Below are 19478 nucleotides of genomic sequence, written 5' to 3'. Positions count from 1 at the left end.
CACCTGTGCACTATTGTTTTGACCCCTTTTGCAAGGATATTAAAAATGAGGGAGAGGGAGTGAGACCGAGAGAGAGGGAGACAGGGAGGGAGTGAGACAGGGAGGGAGTGAGACAGGGAGGGAGTGAGACAGGGAGGGAGGGAGACAGGGAGGGAGGGAGACAGTCGGATGGAGAGGGAGTGAGACAGAGAGAGTGAGACAGTCGGATGGAGAGGGAGCGAGACAGTCGGATGGAGAGGGAGTGAGACAGAAGGAGTGAGACAGAGAAGGAGTGAGACAGAGAAGGAGTGAGACAGAGAAGGAATGAGACAGAGGAGTGAGACAGAGACGGAGTGAGACAGAGAAGGAGTGAGACAGAGAAGGAGTGAGACAGAGAAGGAATGAGACAGAGATGGAGGGAGACAAATGGAGGGAAAGGCCACCTCCGCCTCTGATTCCCTCACTAGTACCCTTTAACAGTGCCCTTCAAGTCTGTGTGTGGGGGGGGTGTGGGGGTGTGTGTGTGCGTGTGGGGTGTGCGTGTGGGGTGTGTGTGGGGGGGTGTGGGGGTAGGGTTGTGCGTGTGGGGTGTGTATGTGTGAGGTGGTGTGTCCCTGGGGTGGTGTGTATGTGTGAGAGGCCCGAACCCACCATAGGTGGTTCGGGCTCGCTCGCTGCGCTTCCTCGCGTTACTGTGTCCCTGAATTTTTTTTCACAAAAGGGTGTGTCACCAACATGAAAAGTTTGGAAAGCTGTGCACTAGGGGAAAGGCAGCTGCCCTGCCATTTTTTCACAATGTTCCAATGGCTGAGATTTGCAAAGCAGCCACTAGGAAATCAGTACATACTTTCACGAGATACTATTGTTTCGATTTTGATTCTAGAGCAGATACTCAAGTGGGACAATCCTCCTTGAGGAATCTATTTCAATGTTAACTCTCTCTAAATATATTTCTCTCAATGTTAATTTGTTTTTTTATAATGCTCATTTGCTCGCAGGAAGAGGGGATGGGCTTTCTACACAATTCAGTGCTTATGACTATTGATGAGGATCCCCTGGAAGAGAAGGAAAAGTTACTAAACTGTAATCTTAGTTCTCTTCCAGGGATATCTTCATCAAAGTCATAACCAACCCTCCCACCTCCCTATGCAAATGAGTTAACATTGTCATTTCTTTGTGCCCTGACCTCCAGCTCTGCAAAGAACAACTGACCTAACTGTCACCCCTGAGGCATGTTGGGAAGGTAAGGGTCATGGCTGCCTTAAAGGCATGGTGCCAGTTTTTTGATGCTCTGCATTTGCTTTCATTTTCTATGTTATCTCTGTTACATGGCAGCCTATGAGCTAACAATCCCTGCTATTTCTTCCTACAGGACTACTTTTCTGCTGTTTATTAAAAGCAGTTCAAGTGCCTTTTGGTCTTCCTGGTTTGTTTATATATGTGCAAAGTCTACATTTCACAACATTGTTTAGCCGTAAAAGTTGGTATATGTAAGACTGGACACTTAAAGTGAAGTCTTAGATACTGCGTCCTATGTTCCCTCAGTTTTTATTTACCATTCAGGGATTTCCAACAGTGGTGGAGGTGGGGAGCACTGTATGGAGATAAATAATCAAGACACCACTCGCCTATATCTCAACTCCTCTCCAGACAACACTGACAAGCCAGGGCCTGTGGAATCAAAGACCGTCCCCCCAGTCGGTAGATATACTCTCCGCAATCGGGCATCTAATCTAGCTTTAGGTCTTTCTAACCCGTCAGCTGCACCACCGGTTACTCTTATTAATACTATATAACAGTAAAGGAAGGTAAAGGGGAAAGGAAACCACAGCGGGATGGTCATACCGCCAGGGAAAGAAAAAGACAAAAAAGACAAGAAAAAGGCGACAAAAGGGCCCATCAGTTGCTGTGGAGTAACTCCATCATTAAAATCGTACTATAAGGTTCTCTCTACTAGCACATCAAGTGGAGCAAAAGAGATGGTGGCGAAGGCGGTGAAGGATACGACAATCCAAATAAGTGAAGATACAGGAGCTAATAAAGAAGGGTCTCCCACAGAGGAGATAGCTAAGGTAATGCCTTCATCCACACCAACTCAGTCTAGCCCGCTCTTGCAACTATCCACACTGTCCTCACCCTCTAAAACCATTATGCTTGAGATGGGGCATACCGCAGTAGAGCTCTCTAATAGCTTCTCAGCCTTGGACATTCAAGATACAGAGCAGTCAGGGGAAACATATGGAAACAAAGAAGATGTCCCTAATGGTGCTTCCCTGGATATCACAGCATTTACTCCATCTAACCCACAAACTCTGGCAGATATCCTTTTAGGTTTAAGAGATGATATAGGGAGACGATTCACAACATCAGAAGCCAACCAGACGGCCATCCAGGCCTTGTGCGAGGCACTCACTCAAAAGGTGGGAGAAGTTTCATTGAGGACAGATGCCCTAGAGGCAGAAATGCCTCAGTTCAGCGAAGCCCTTACAACATCCTTAGTCAATATCGATAAATTGGTCCAGCAGAATCGGGAAATGAGAGAAGATCTTGAGAGACTCGAAAACCACTCGAGGAAAAATAATTTAATTTTTTTTAATATCCCTGAGGACCTTGAAGGGAATGACATTAAAGCATTCATTGTTGCGGTGCTTAAAACAACACTGTTAAAGGATTCCTCCGACTCAGATCAAGAACTAATGAACGACATCCAGAGAGTCCACCGCGATCCCTATAGGCAAAATACAGTGAAAGAACGCCCAAGAAAAATCTTGGTCAATTTTCTTACTTATGCCACCAAGGAGAAGATTTTGTCGTTGGCACTTAAGGCTGGCTCTATAAAATCAGTGTCCCTTTCAAAATCATTTTCTTTTACAATTCGATCTGATGTGCCACATATCACAGCACTAAGGCAGTGGGAAATGGGCAAGAGGCTGGCAATCTTTAGTTCCTTGGGGGCACGTGCTCAGCTGAAATTTCCCGCTTCACTCCGGGTTATGTGGAATAACCATATGCATATCATTCGACACGTGGAGGAAGCGGACAGCCTGATTGTGAAAATAGGAACAGACAATAAAGGGTCAAGCGGAAAGGAGGTGCAGTTAGTCGGGGCAGCAGGTAAGGGATGAGAGATACAGCTGCAAGAACGCAGGGAGAATTTAGTTGCGCAACTAATAGTTAGACCCATAGTGTGTTTTACATTTATTCCAGGTAACACCTGTTACGGTTAACTTGATTTCATATAATGCTTTGTCACATTTTTTTCCTGCCCAGTATTCTGTCTGATCATGCCCCTATATCCTTCTCAATTAATATGGGAAGGGCTAGGACTTCAATAGGATGTAGATGGACCCTAAAAAAAGAAGCTCTGAATGATCAAGCCATTGTCACAGCGGTCGGCGCTTCTTCCATCAACTTTTTGATGGATAACATAGGTTCTGCCCGCTCAAATTTGTTTGGAACGCCTATAAGGCCCATTTCCGAGGTTAGTTTCTTAATTTAACCAGCCTTAGTAACAAAAAAGAGGCAGCTAAATTTAGGATAATAGAAGAGAAAATGTCATCCTTGGAGGCTCAGAGACTAGGTGTGAAAGAGGATGTCTTGGCACAGGTACTCGCTGAAATTGAATGTTTACGCCTAGAATACCGAGGTCTATTGGACCAAAAAGTGAAAGCTCAGTGGGCTGTACATTCAATGGAAAATTATGAGTTTGGCGAGAAGGCTGGTGCTGTATTGGCAGGAAAGATAAGAGCAGACCGGGTTAGGAACAACGTTAACAGGTTAATAATTGATGGCCAGGGAACTATATCCTACCTTCAGGAAGATATGGAAAAATGTTTTTTTTCCCTCTTCTCGGAATTATATAAAGAAAAGGCCTCTCTAGATTCTATTGAGACCTTACGGTGGTTGGAAAGTAAGGCCCTTCCAAGCCTGTCGGAGGACGGCCGTAATATGCTTAACAGCCGTTTCACAGAAGAAGAAATAAAACTATATATAAAAAAAATCAAAAATAATAAAGCAGCAGGGCCGGATGCTCTCCCCGGCGAAGTATATAAAATATTCCAGGATCTTCTGGCACCGAAACTTTGTGAGCTGTTTAATTATATATATAGCCCCCAAGGTAGAATTCCGCCGTCTTGGAAAGAATCTACCATTGTGTTAATCTTAAAACCGGGAAAGGACCCCCTCAGGGCGGACTCTTACAGACCAATCTCCCTGCTGAACACAGATTATAAGATCTTTACTAGTGTTTTGGCAGGGAGATTGGCCAAGCTGGTCCCGCTCTTGATCAATCCGGAGCAGAAGGGTTTCATCCCGGGGAGACATATCCACGAACTAACCTTACAGTTGATCGGTAATATTGGTCTTGCCGTGACACGGTCGGAGCCTTTAGCAGTGGCAGCTTATGACGCGGCGAAGGCGTTCGACCGTGTTAACTGGGGTTTTTTGTGGGATGTTCTTACCATTATGGGATTCGGAGAAACCTTTATACAAACTATAAGGGGATGCTATGAGGGTGCCTCGGCGGTGATTTTAATGAATGGCTCTCTATCACCACGTTTTAACATCATGAGGGGCACCAGGCAGGGGTGTCCCATCTCGCCCCTCTTGTTCGATCTCTATATCGAGTCTCTGGCACAAGCATTGAGGCTAGATGATCAAATTACACCCTTCAGAATAAAGGACTATTGTTGTCAGCTGGCCTTATATGCAGACGACCTATTGCTTTACACTAGTAATCTGGCAGAGGTCTTTCCCAGAGCTGAGGAGATCATGGCAGAATACGGTAGATACTCTGGTTATTTAATTAATAACACAAAAACAGAAATAATGTGCTGGGGAGTCGACCAGTGGGAGAGAGCAATAACTAGCCAGTTTAGGTATTTAGTTATACTTATTACATCTGACCTTGACAACATAGTTAAAGTAAATCTGAAAAAGGTGGCTAAAGATATTGATCATCTATTTTCAAGATGGCAGAACCTCCAGTTAACAATATATGGACGCGTTAACTTGGTTAAAATGGTCATCTTGCCTAAGTTAACCTATCTTTTTAACACAATACCCTTAACATTCCATGATAAAATCTTGAGGAAGGTACAGGGGAAGATAGGCATTTTTATATGGGCAAATAAGAACGCACGGATGTCATGGAAAAAATTGAGAAGGAGACTGTTAAAGGGGGGGCTGGCACTCCCTGATGTTGTGTGGTATGCTTTTGCTTTCCAGCTAAAAAATATCCATACCCTGTTAAGCAGTCCAGACAATTCCCACTGGGGGCAAATTTTGAGTATGATGTTAGATCAGGAAGGGGGTGGTCCTGTTTTTTTGTATAAATTTGGTGCACCAAGGTTTTATAAAAAGGTTCGCCTAAAGGTTTTAAAATCCGCCTTGATTCTTTGGAATAGAGCTAAGGGATGTTAGGGTGTAAAATATTACTCGGATTTTGCCCCTATATGGGACTCCCCAGGTACTCCACTATGTCTCCAGGATAGCTTGTCTCTATCAGTTAGAAGAGCCGGAATAACAATATGGTCAGATTTAGTATCTACGGATGGGGTACTTCCTTGGGAGGTCTTACGGTCTAGGATTGGGGACTCCTTATCAATATTTAAATACATCCAAATCTGTTTGTGGTATCAAACTGAGAAAAATAATATCGGTGGAAACTGGGACATAGAGTCAGCGCTTTTGGCCCCGACCTATAGGAAGAAGGAAGTGGGTTTTCTATATAGGGAACTGATTGAGGCGAATGAAATTTTAACCCCACCGTTATATTCTGTTTGGAGACTCTTGGTCTTGGAAGCACCTTCAGCTGATCTTTATAATCTATCCCTTTACTATTCATATAAATTTGTTAAATCTGCTTCACTTAAAAAGAATCATTACTATGTCATAAACATACACCCCCAAAAAAATCGCAAAATTCGTCAGCCCACCCCCTGCATGCCCCAGATGTGACATGCTAGAGGCCGATGACATCCATGTTTTCTATGACTGCCTTATGATCAGCCCCTTTTCGGCCAGTATTGAGAGGACATTGGAGAGTGTTTTTAAGATGAAACTTAGCTTTAATGTTGTGAGGGTTTTTTTCGTCCTAGACACTGATCTCATCTCTGGGCTAAGGGGGACACAGGTGGCCTTATTTTTTACTTTAGTTCTTATTGCACCCAGGGAAATATGTAAAGTTTGGAAGGATGTTACCCCTCCCCTACATGAAACATGGCTTCAATCTGCGCTCAGAACTCTACGTTTTGAAATGGGTACACCACATAATAGGAATAGAATGGTTTGGCAACCTTTGTTAGAATGGGCTAAGGAAATGAGGCTGGTATCTAATCCAACGAATCCAGAAATAGTCCAATGATTACACCTGGCCCCGGATTAAAGGGGCAGCCAGGTCGGCTCTGGGTGCAGCAAGAACTTCAACCCGGGGCGCCCAGGATGGCTCAGGGTTGCGAGTGTTCATTTGCACATGCCAAGGTGAGATGAGGACAAAAAAAAAGAAAAAAAATAATGCATTGTTTGTGTTTTCTACAAAAAAATGTATATGTGGGGTTCAGTGATGATTTAATGTGCCCGGTTAAACTGCTGTTTCGTGCATTTGCTAAGAAGCCCCAAGCCCATGAGGAAGTGCATCGCACGAAACGCGTCGGGTGGGCTGATTGTTGCAAGGCGGCCTGCTGTTGGGACACTGCAATCTCCACCAATATATGGCAAATCAGCAATTTCGTGTTTGGGCTCTCTCTTTCCAGGCAAACTTGTGTGATGGATATTAGCGGCATTGCCTGAGCGCGAGACGTAGCCCAACTGCAGTTTGCAGTCTATGCTGCAGCGTCACCACGACGAGGCAGTAAAGAACAGGAAAAGCCCGTGGAGTCATTAAGGGAGGTGTCAGAGCAGCTTGACTGGTTTTGCTACCCACTGTGGATTTTAATCTAATAGTGATGCCGAACAGCGACTCAGAGGAGGAAATAGACTGGCACTACAAATACCAATAGGCCACGGGGGTGGCCACGCCCACTGGGGCGGGGTTCAGTGATGTTTTAATGTGCCCGGTTAAACTGCTGTTTCGTGCATTTGCTAAGAAGCCCCAAGCCCATGAGGAAGTGCATCGCACGAAACGCGTCGGGTGGGCTGATTGTTGCAAGGCGGCCTGCTGTTGGGACACTGCAATCTCCACCAATATATGGCAAATCAGCAATTTCGTGTTTGGGCTCTCTCTTTCCAGGCAAACTTGTGTGATGGATATTAGCGGCATTGCCTGAGCGCGAGACGTAGCCCAGCTGCAGTTTGCAGTCTATGCTGCAGCGTCACCACGACGAGGCAGTAAAGAACAGGAAAAGCCCGTGGAGTCATTAAGGGAGGTGTCAGAGCAGCTTGACTGGTTTTGCTACCCACTGTGGATTTTAATCTAATAGTGATGCCGAACAGCGACTCAGAGGAGGAAATAGACTGGCACTACAAATACCAATAGGCCACGGGGTGGCCAGGCCCACTGGGGCGGGGTTCAGTGATGATTTAATGTGCCCGGTTAAACTGCTGTTTTGTGCATTTGCTAAGAAGCCCCAAGCCCATGAGGAAGTGCATCGCACGAAACGCGTCGGGTTTGGGCTCTCTCTTTCCAGGCAAACTTGTGTGATGGATGGATGGATGGATGGATATATATATATATATATATATATATATATATATATATATATATATATATATATATATATATATATATTCACTTAAAAAACCATAGGTTTCAGGCCTTATATAGTTAGGAATTAGCATTTTAAAAACCTTGCAAATTCACTTAAAAAACCATAGGTTTCAGGCCTTATATAGTTAGGAATTAGCATTTAAAAAACCATTGAAATTGCTCCTATATAGTTAGTTGTACTAACTATATTTGGCGCACCCGCAATCCACTGCTGATGATGTCACATATTACATCATTCATGACATGGTCAGTGACAAGCCAGCTGTTCCGCGCTACCGTAGGAGCGCCATGCGTGTGGGTAGGTTTACAAGCCCTGGCTGCACGTACTAGAGGTACCGTACCTTAACCTGCTGCCCCACGGGAACAGACTGCGGGGCCCATTAGGGACACCCATAGGGTCCCCACACTACTGCAGGGCCTCTTGGCCTGCCCCCTTACAGACCCAGAGAGGTTGTATCTTCCTTTTTCTTTATTGTTCTTTTATCACTGTGTAGTACTGAACACTTGAGGTCCTGAATAATTGCCATTTGGGCAAGAAACATGTCGACCTGACCAGAGGGTTCGAGGTAGTCCGCTGTGCCCCTTGCAGTCTCTATCTCCCCTCCCACCTTTTTAATCAAGGGAGTTAGCCACGCGAATAAATGTCCTTGTGAACTGACTTACCTTTTTTAATCACAATCCCCTCACGACTACACCATACTGGACATCCCTCGCCAAGCTCACATTACCGGCCACCTGAAAGACCTCCACTGGCTTCCCGTCAACAAGAGAATAACGTTCCGTCTCCTCACCCACGCTCACAAGGCCCTCTACAAACTAGGACCCGAATGCCTCAACACACGACTGTCCTTCTACACACCCACCTGCCAACTAAGATCCTCAACCAAGCGCTTGCCGCAGTTCCGCGCATCCACAGATCCACCATGGGAGGAAGATCCTTCTCCTACCTGGAACTCTCTCCCCACTCACCTCCGCCTCACACAGAACCACATTTCCTTCAGAAAGGAACTTAAAACCTGGCTATTCGATAAATTATTCACCCCCTCCCACAAGCGCCTTGAGACCCTATGGGTGAGTAGTGCTCTATACAAATTTCTGAACTTGAACTTGAACTTGACCCCTCACACGCACTCAACCATTGGCTGGAACAAAAGAACTCCAACAAAGAGCGCCTGTTAGGCGCCGGTCAGACATTGCAGCGCCAGTCTGACAAGGAGCAGGAGGCCAATGATGAAGCATGACATCTAGCTCACTGGGTGTGTGAGGCCTTCTAGTTCCAACAAGGGAACTTCTTGTTCCCTGCCTTTGCTCTCCCTCTGTACAACATACACACTTTCTTGTCTATTCTCTGGGGAACTTTGTACCTTCTGCTGTTTACAGATAAGAAATGCTATCAAAACGAAATCCGACAAAATAATATACTACTGGCCGGCAGCAATTCATACCCGGACAACGTCAGGACGGGCTGCTAGTATATATATATATATATATATATATATATATATATATATATATATATATATATATATATATATTCACTGAAAAAACCATAGGTTTCACACACGTTATAGTTAGGAATTAGCATTCAAAAAACCTTGCAAATTCATTGAAAAAAACATAGGTTTCACATGTTATAGTTAGCTGAACATTTCTCTCATACAAAACCTTTGAAATTCCTCCATTATAGTTAGCTCAGCTAACTATAACTTGCGCGCCCGCAATGCACTGCTGATGACGTCACATATTACATCACTCATGACATGGTCAGTGACATCACTCATGACATCACTGATGATGTTTTTTAAATGCTAATTCCTAACTATAATGTGTGTGAAACCTATGTTTTTTTCAGTGAATTTCATAGGTTTTGTAAATTATAATTTATAAATGTATTAATTATTATGTCTTTCTTTTTATACTAATTTCTTATATTTTTAATATAAATATTTATATTTATTTAATTTTTTAGATTATATTTCACATTCTTATTATAAAATAATAACAAAACTAAATTGCAAAGTAATTTTTGGATGAATTATTGCTTGCCGTCGGTTGCAAGTATAACACAGCTCCAGCAATTCACTTGGGGCCCTATGCTCACAATGCTGTATCAATCCTTACACCTGCTTCAAGCATATGCAAGGTTTTGACGCAGCATAAGCTCAAAAGTCACTGAATAAAATGTTATACATTTCACTCAGTCACTTTTAGGAGGCCTTGCTGCACCCCCTTCTGCACAAGAAAGCCTCTTCTGACGCAGCGCTTTACAATGTAATACACCCTCCAGATGCGTCACATTGTTAATAGCACACACCATGGCACATCTTTTGCACCACCGCTGTGTCACAAAAGTGATGCAACGGCTGTGTAAAAGAGGCACAAGGGGATTGTAAATCCGCCCCTAACACATACAAATTCTCCCAGGCACTTTCACCAGCAGCGCAAATTGAACCATAGACTTGTAACATATGCATGTACATATGATACATTCAAGTGCTTCGGACATACTGCAGTATACTATAGATAAACACCTTATAAATTTATGCTGTAGCAGTTCCTTATAGTTCTGCACTTTCACATTCTCCATACACTAGTAACATATTCATTCATTCCTTTATGAACTACACATTCATTCTGACAAACTTTTACACACTAACATAGAAATATAGTTCTTTCTTTGACCAGTGAAGGTAGTTCTAAAAATAACTGTTTTTTTTGTTTTGTATTTTTTTTCGTGTTTTCTCAACAAATTCCAAGCGGAACAAAAGAATGAAAAAAAGAACAACTAATGTCGAGGATGTAGCGACAGGGTAATTTTACTCTATTTTTTAGACTGGTGGTGACTATAAACTACTACCATCTTAGTCCTAGTTGCATTTGCGTTCATTTGTAGGGCTTAACTATGCGCCTTGACAGGGTTTAGTGCCTTTTTCCGTTTTCTTGGGCCTACAGGCCCGAAAGCTAGAGAGAAGCCGTTTTGTAATTCTGCCTCGACTGTCCGAGGCGCCTGCAGGGTAAAGGTAGTGTTTAGAAATCATTCTGTTATTCGCTAGAGAGGTACCGGTCAAGACTGGCCCTTATCAAAGGAATGTGTTTGTCTCCCCGGCTCTAGACGCAATACGCAGGTGGCCATTGTGGAAGGCGAAGGGAGCCGGGGACTTGTACTGGAATTTGGTGGGAGTCGGCCTAATACCGAAATTTTCCATAGAGAAAGTGAGCTCTATATTATCAAGGAGCAAGTAGAGAGGAGAGAGAGAGCAGCGTGTGGAGTGGACAGACGAAGTTGGTCCAAAGGCTGGTGCATAGTGACTGATACCATCAGCTAAATGAAATCCTGAAAAGAAGAACGAAAGTGATTGAGAATCCTGTAGTGACATCATACAGGAGTGGCAGAGACTAAGTCCAGAAGAGGGTTCGAGTATTTCGGAACCATGGCAGCGTAGATGAGGCGTAGCGGTGCAGACGTGTATTCGTGAGCCATAGAGGGAGAGCAGAGTCCCGAGCACATTTAAGGCAAAGCGAGAGAGAGGGATCAGCTCCGCTGCTGAAATGGAAAGACACACGTCTAAGGTGAGGTGTTCTAAACTTAGTGTAGAATATATCTAACCAATTATTTTTATCCCCTTTTTAGGTTATAGGTGGCGACTAACTTAATTCATGTTTCCTTTGCTCATTCTGTCATGCTTAATTGTAGAATAAAGATTTAATGATAAATATCTTTGAATGTTATTTTTATGAATGAGATTAACCTTTCCTTTTAACCAGGTGCTGACATACAGAAGGATGGGATAGCAAAGGCAACTGATGATGAGGGGAGAGTGTGAACTTCATTTGGGAAATAACTCTTAAAGGTGAATCCCCCTTAGTATCCCCATATACCCATTAGCGTCGGGTGACGTTAAAGATATCGTCGGGTGACGTGAAAGAAATCGTCGGGAGACGTTAAAGAATATAAGATGAGGTAATTATAGGATAAGATATAGAATCCATTAGGTGTTAGTGGTATCTTTGATTATATTGGCTTGTAAATAGCTTCCTTTCACCTTCTCAGGTGAGTATTCTAGATATCTTGTAAATAGTGGCCTGAGAAGAGTGTTGTTACGTGACGACTGGGTTAGCCACGGTTGGTAGGCTTCCTGTTCTGAGAATCCGGTTGTTACAGAGGACAGCAATGATCCTGCATCCTGCGTCTGTTCAAGTCTATAGACTGTTCCCCATAACACAAAAGTTTATCACAAAAAATGCGTAGAATTTTAACTTTAGCTAAGTCAGAATCAATATGTGGGTGTGGATTGCTTGCTGAAAATGCTGCTGCCGCAGTTGATGTGCTTGGTGCAGAAGCAGGTGGGTTCTCGTGCAACCTCCGTCTTGCAGCTTGAGCAAAGTTCTTGGGGTGCAAGTTCTTCAATTGTCGCACCGTATTTGCTGTGCCAAAGGATTATTTTTTACATGGATCACCCCTTGAAAGAGTTGTTTCGCAAATTTTACAGGTTACTTTTGGAGCATTAACTTTTTTTTGACCTTCTGGAAAAGTGAAAAACTTCCAAATTAGAGCTTCTTTCCTCTTCTTTGGAGGTTCTTCAGGAATAAAATCTCCCTCTGAAGAACTGCTGGAATATGACTCCATTGCTTTTACTATGATGATCTTCCTTTGATAAGATTCTCAGAACAAATGCTTATTCTTAGAAAGTCAAAGTCGAATAATTATTATGGTACAGAACTTTTAACAGTCGCAATAGGAAAAGTTATGAACCAATCAAATCTCTCCTTTTAAAGTCACATGGCTTTGCGTACGCTTATGATGCGCTTGCCCAGCTCTTTCAATACGAGTACGCATGATGTTCTACCGCGATTTGTGTAATTCTTTTTAAAAGTAATATATGATTATTACAAGTATATAAAAAAATTCATAGCTATCCCAAATGTCTGCCCTTAGTATGTACATTAAATACATACATGTTTTAAACCAAGTAGAAACATTGCCCCCTTTCGCATACAGAACGCATACAGAACGCCATACATGACGTCACACCGAAGCTTTAATGTGACGCGTAACGTCAAAGCATATTCGTACCGTATTCGCGGGTACACGCTGAAAATGATAGGCAGATGTGAAGGACATCTAACATGAGCTTCGATTGGAATTCCATAGAGCATATTATCAAACCGATTATCGCCACTTTAGCGACACTTTCCTGCCGATAAAGTGGCGATAATTTTGTCGCCAAGGCTTCATATTATGGCCCAGAGTGCGTACTGTACAGCAGCTTCTCTGAAAAATCTATAATTACCTCCGAGCAGTGACAACAGATAGCTTACAACAGTCTGACAAACAGATCCACAACCTTATTACGCCACTTTTGAGTCACTTTTAACATGGGTAAAGTGATGCAAGGAGCTAGTAAATCTACATCTCACTTTTCAATAAAAAACTCAACTCCAGACTCTGCGACACAGTTTTAATGTTGTTTTCTCTCTCTTTCTCTCGCTCAATCTCTATGACATAATTTCTCTTTCTCTCTTAAACTTAGACACTGCTGTCTGCTTGGACGTGTAGAAGAATTGTTGAAGTGATGTTGTGAAGTCTACTTCCGTATGTGTTTGGCCGCAAGGTTTATACAACGGTAAGCACAGAGGCCTAGATCTACAAATCCTTCATACGAATGCATTAGAAATAATTCTGCATAACGGGCGTTAGTAACGCAGTAGGCACTTCCATATAGACACCACTTGAACGCGGCACTATAACAAGTAAAATGTACCAGGTACACTGCACTCGTAAAACTGTATTGTTTATTTGTGAAACCTGAGAGAGCCATATTATCAAGCCTTGGCGACAAAATTATCGCCACTTTATCGGCAGTAGACTGCTGTTAAAGTGGTTATAATAGGTTTGATAACATGCTCTATTCAATTCCAATCGAAGCTCATGTTAGATGTGAAGGACATCAGACATGAGCTTCGATTGTAATTCCATAGAGCATATTATCAAAACCATTATCGCCACTTTAGCGAGACTTTCCGCCAATAAAGTGGCGATAATTTTGTCGCCCAGGCTTGATATCATGACCCAGAGTGTGTAGTGTACAGCACCTTCTCTAAAAAAAATCTATATTTACCTCCAAACAATGACAACAGATAGGTTACAACAGTCTGACAAACAGATCCACAACCTTATTACGCCACTTTTGAGTCACTTTTAACATGGGTAAAGTGATGCAAGGAGCTAGTAAATCTACATTTCACTTTCAAGAAAAAATCTCAACTCCAGACTCTGCGACACAGTTTTAATGTTGTTTTCTCTCTCTTTCTCTCTCTCTCTCTCACTCTCTGTGACATCATTTCTCTTTCTCTCTTAAACTTAGACACTGCTGTCTTGAACGTGTAGATGTGTAGAAGAATTGTTCAGAATAAGTTGCGACACCAACTGCCTGAAATGTTTACCCGCAAAATTTATACAACGGTAAGCACAGAGGCCTAGATGTACAAAGCCTTCATAGGAATGCATTAGAAATAAGTCGTCATAACGTGCGTAAGTAACGCAGTAGGCACTTCCATATAGACACCACTTGAACATGGCACTATAACAGAACTGGAATGTACGAGTCACACTGCACACGAAAAACCTTAGAGTTACCAAAACTTATAGGGACATAGTATCAAGAACGGTGATAAAATAATCGCCGTTTCAGCAGCAGGAAACTGCCGCTAAAGCTGCGATACTGGGCTTGATAATATGCCCTTCTGAATTCCCATAGTAGCCCAGGTTAACACCTGAACCTGGACTGCTATGGGAATTCACAACAAACCCATTATCGCCGCTTTAGCGGCAGTTTCCTGCCGCTGAAACGGCGATAATTTTATAGCCGTTCTTGATAATATGCTCCGTAATGCTTCAGCTCATTTACTCACATCTACATTATTCTAAATTCTAATTTTCTTTTTTCTTTTGCATATTACCTCTCGGACACCTTTTGGAATCCATTTCACAATTTGTTTATAACATTGTTTAAGTTATTTTTCCAGTTCTAATATAGTTATAATTGAGTTTCGTTAATATTTATTGTTTAATAAAAGTTAATTAAAAAACTACATACTTCTTTTATTTTGTGGGGGAGAGCTATGGCAGCCCACAATAAAAATAATGTTGAAATACTATAGTAAGATATTCAACACTAGGATTTAAAACTACTGAGTTCTAACTAACAGATATAATAAAAACAAAGGTGAGAAACTACGAAAATGACGATGGACGGAGTACGTAATCAACGTTTGGCGCCTCGCACTACCTTTTAAAAAAATATATAAAAAATATGACTATTAATACGGTACAAAAGTACAGCAGCGGATGACACACACAAACCGGGAAAAGAAAGCGACAGATTTACTAACTGATACAAAGAAAGGTTAATGAGATCGCCCCCTTCTACGAGTCTGTTTCCCATTGGTATCGATACATTGATGACATCTTTTTTGTATGGACTGATGGGGAACAGACTCTAAAGGAGTTCTTGGAGTGGCTCAATTTAACTGACAAAAATCTCTGCCCATATAAATTCACATCAAGTAGAATTCCTTGACATCTATATTAAACAAAATAATGGACATCTGGAGGTTGATTTATATACAAAGCCTTCAGCAAGAAACACTCTGCTACATTTCAAGAGTTACCACCCTCGCTGTCAAAAAGACAGCATTCCTTTCTCACAATTCCTAAGGGTCAGGAGGAATTGTACGAATCTTAAGGATTATGATTCCCAGTCCATGAAAATGAAACTAAAATTTATAGAGCGAGGCTACCCCCATCGCCTTGTAAGAGAGGCATATAAAAGAGCACGCTTCTATGACTGTGATTCTCTTCTGAATACACACAAACAGAAACAGGATCCGCAACTTGTTTGCATAACCAAACATTCAACAATGGATGCTACGGTTAGGCAAATAATCAATTCTAACTGGCATCTCTTAAATGTGAATCAGAGTCAGAATAAGTAAGCAAACCTATGTTTGCACATCGCCGTAATAAAAATTTGAAAGACCTCATAGTGAGATCACGCTTTAACAAGTTAAACACCAGCCCACCCTACATACAGAAATCCATTGATGGGAATAATGGAGTGAAGGGCACTTCCCGTTGTGGCTCCTGTCAATCCTGTGATCACATAATTCCTGGTGAGACTATGACATTGGACAGCTGTACCCTAAAGGCGAAAGAACTCTGGACCTGTAATACACGGAACGTGGTATACCTTATTGTATGCCCTTGTAATCTGGACTACGTAGGGGAGGGGAAACCTCACGTGCCATCAAAACAAGAATGACTGAACACAGGTCAGCGATTAAAACTCTGAAATATACAGCACCTCTTTTAAGACACTTTACAGAATATAATCACTCCCCATCTGACGCGAAATGGAGGATTCTAGAGAAAATCCATGTCCCAAATGACAAAGGAGGGGAAAAAAATCAGGAAAAAGAGAGAAGTGTTTTGGATCTTCTCTCTTAACACCTTTACACGAGGTTTAAATAATGAGCTACCTTGGGAGAATGCAATAACTTAATTTAGTTTAAATAATCTGCATAAAATAAATTAGTGGCCCTCTGTATGTATGTTAGGGAGTAAGAAAGATTAGTGAATAGATAGTCTCATTTTCTCATGAGTTTGGATTATGAGCTACTATGAAAAATTGCGATACCTCAATTTAACTCTAATGATTGGCATGAATAAATTATGTGCATATTAGGAAGGATGAACTAAATTGGTTATTAAATAGTCTTAATGGTTACCATAGATGAACATGTTAGGCATCGCTTTGCTTTCTAATATACCTTTTCACTAACTATGTTAGAAAACAAGTTTATTTTTCACCATTATTTCTATAATGGTGTGCCCATCCGTATATAAAACTCCTTTAACGTCCTTGCAATATAGAGCCCTTTTTTTGAGGCTGTTTTCGGTAGGAAAGAGAAAAGGTGCTGTCCTCTGGCAACCAATTAGTATTTCTTCCCTTTTCTCCTCTGCTCCCTACATTTCCACAACGAGAAAAATGCACCAGGCCCTTTAAGATAGAGAAGTCACACACCTTTGTACTCTCTAGGGAGCAGCAGACGTATAAAAACGCCCCTGCTCTTAAACACTAGAATTCTCCGGTTGAAAATCAGGCTCCCATCACGTCGCGGCATCATCTATTTTCAGAAACGGTATGTTTTAATCGCATAATGACTTTGCTTAGTCATTTAAAGTCTGTACTCGCAGGAACATACTACGTTTAACCTGCGCCACTTTTCGATAATTTGTATCCTTGCTAGGCTCCACCGAAGGGCTTTCCAGACTTCATCTGCGTTCTCAGAACTTTAATTAGCACGCACGACATAAAAGGAAAATTGTTTGCCTCACCGGTTCGGTTTCCACGAACAGGTATCTTGCATGCCTTGCCGATTTATTTATTTCGGCTGTTTTACACACGTCTTGAACTAAGCTAACAATAGTTATATGCTTTTACCTATTTTGAAACAGGGATATAAGAAAAGGACCGCGTTTGTTTTCCACCAGTAATATCCGGGGCCTGAAGCCGGTTTTATATCGATTTATCCAAATACCTAAGGGTTTACACATGCTTGCAGGTATTTACTTGCTAAACCTTTAAGATAACACAGACTTTTTCGTGTTCTGTGGTCTACGATTATCATGTCTGTGAAAAAGCTTATCTAATAAGGGGCCCTATCTTCTGTCCTTTCAGTATCAAGTGAATGCAACCTGTTTTTAAATTAACCAAGAAATACACAGGACTTCAGTCACTAAGGAATCCCTGAATTATTATAAGCCCAGCATTTGATAGGTAATATCCCCTTATTTCTGAGTAATTAATACGATAATGTAGGAAATATCTCTTTTGAAAAAGTCAACTAATGTTAGTGCATTTCTTTTCCATGATATTTTCTCTCTTAGCGTTTCAACTGAGCCTTCATTCATTTGGCTTCCTGTTTTTAAGAGTTTCTTGGCTCCACCCGAGGTAAGAAATACAAGAGACACAGGATAGTATAAATTAAAGAGCTTCTTTTCTAGTATTAAGATACGTATTAGACTAATGAACCAGGGTTCTTGAAACAATTCTAAGTGAATACTGTGGAAGCAGAGGAACTTCTTGTATTGCTAGGCTCCCATAATAGTTGACATCACACTTCTTTGTAAAATTTCTTTGGGCACTTCAGATAGGTTACAATATGAGAGACAGTTATGAGGATAACTTTTTCCAAATGATTATCTAGATATGCTAAAAAGAATGGCATAGACTGTAAATAAATCTTTTCATTTTTTCTCTAATAATTTTTCTCTTTTCTTTTTCTTTTGTTTTTTCCTTTTCTGTTCTTCTCTCTCTCTCTTTCTCTTGTTCTCTTCTTTCTCTTCTCTTCTTTCTGGCTTTCTCTCTAATAAGCTCTCTCTCGTTTCTCTTTTATCATTCATGTTCATTATTTTTTCCTTTTTTTTGTTTTTCTTGCTCTCTTCTCTCTAGCCCTAAAACATGGTGAATAGAAGTCATTGATTTGTCTATACGAATGTTCTTAAATTATTTTCTGTACAAATATTGTATATCTGTATTTAGAGATAGTTGTATATATTAAGCAAACTTGTTTTAATGTCCTCTCTTTAGCGATGTATCATGTTATAAATGTATGTATGTCGTTTTTTCGATGTCTGACTACAGATGGCAATACCACTGTGTATAGTAATAAGGCCTTAAATGTGACTAACATAAGGAGAAGTTATGACTCTCTGTTTATTTACATCCTAGCAATTTGCTGATATTGTCCTGAGGAAGACACAAAAAGGTGTGTCGAAACGCGTCGACAGAAATCAGCATCCTCAACAGTCTTTGGGCATTATTATTCTGTTGTGATTCATGTATATTTCTTTTGGAGTAACAGCTTATTTTACAAAAATCAACTTTTATCCTTTCAATTTTAATTATGTGTATCAATGAATATGTTCATATCGATTTTTTATCAATGTAATTAAACTTTGTACTTTATCATATAGTATCTTCTTTTGAGTATCTTTTCTCCTTATGGTATGTCCTTTTTTTCCTGTTTTTGTCAGACTTTGTATTTTTTGCCTGGGCCTTTACCCCTACATATGTTTGCTTAACCCTGACCCAGGAAATTTATCCCTTTCAGGGGGTCCCTGTTACCTCACCAGACCAAAACTTATAGGGACATAGTATCAAGAACGGCGATAAAATAATCGCCGTTTCAGCAGCAGGAAACTGCCGCTAAAGCTGCGATACTGGGCTTGATAATATGCCCTTCTGAATTCCCATAGTAGCCCAGGTTAACACCAGAACCTGGACTGCTATGGGAATTCACAACAAACCCATTATCGCCGCTTTAGCGGCAGTTTCCTGCCGCTGAAACGGCGATAATTTTATAGCCGTTCTTGATAATATGCCCCGTAATGCTTCAGCTCATTTACTCACATCTACATTATTCTAAATTCTAATTTTCTTTTTTCTTTTGCAGATTACCAATCGGACACCTTTTGAAATCCATTTCACAATTTGTTTATAAAATTGTTTAAGTTATTTTTCCAATTCTAATATAGTTATAATTGAGTTTCGTTAATATTTATTGTTTAATAAAAGTTAATTAAAAAACTACATACTTCTTTTATTTTGTGGGGGAGAGCTATGGCAGCCCACAATAAAAATAATGTTGAAATACTATAGTAAGATATTCAACACTAGGATTGATAACTACTGAGTTCTAACTAACAGATATAATAAAAACAAAGGTGAGA

General features: G+C 41.2%; 1 protein-coding gene and 1 long non-coding RNA gene across 2 annotated transcripts in view; one reads left to right on the top strand and one right to left on the bottom strand.

Moving 5' to 3' along the window:
- Positions 1-19478, bottom strand: part of HFM1 (helicase for meiosis 1) — a 2890879-nt gene that overhangs the window by 565632 nt on the left and 2305769 nt on the right. The window lies entirely within an intron of this gene.
- On the top strand, positions 16993-18719 carry LOC147747478 (uncharacterized). The gene is made up of 5 exons (XR_015299577.1): positions 16993-17102; positions 17202-17308; positions 17425-17523; positions 17634-17697; positions 18478-18719. It is a non-coding gene; the product is annotated as an uncharacterized LOC147747478 (long non-coding RNA).

The sequence above is a fragment of the Lissotriton vulgaris genome, chromosome 1_1 (genome assembly GCF_964263255.1).
Source record: "Lissotriton vulgaris chromosome 1_1, aLisVul1.2, whole genome shotgun sequence".
In the NCBI taxonomy this organism is placed as follows: Eukaryota; Metazoa; Chordata; class Amphibia; order Caudata; family Salamandridae; genus Lissotriton; species Lissotriton vulgaris.
Note: the sequence above shows the minus strand (reverse complement) of the source record. Positions and strands in the feature narration are given on the sequence as shown.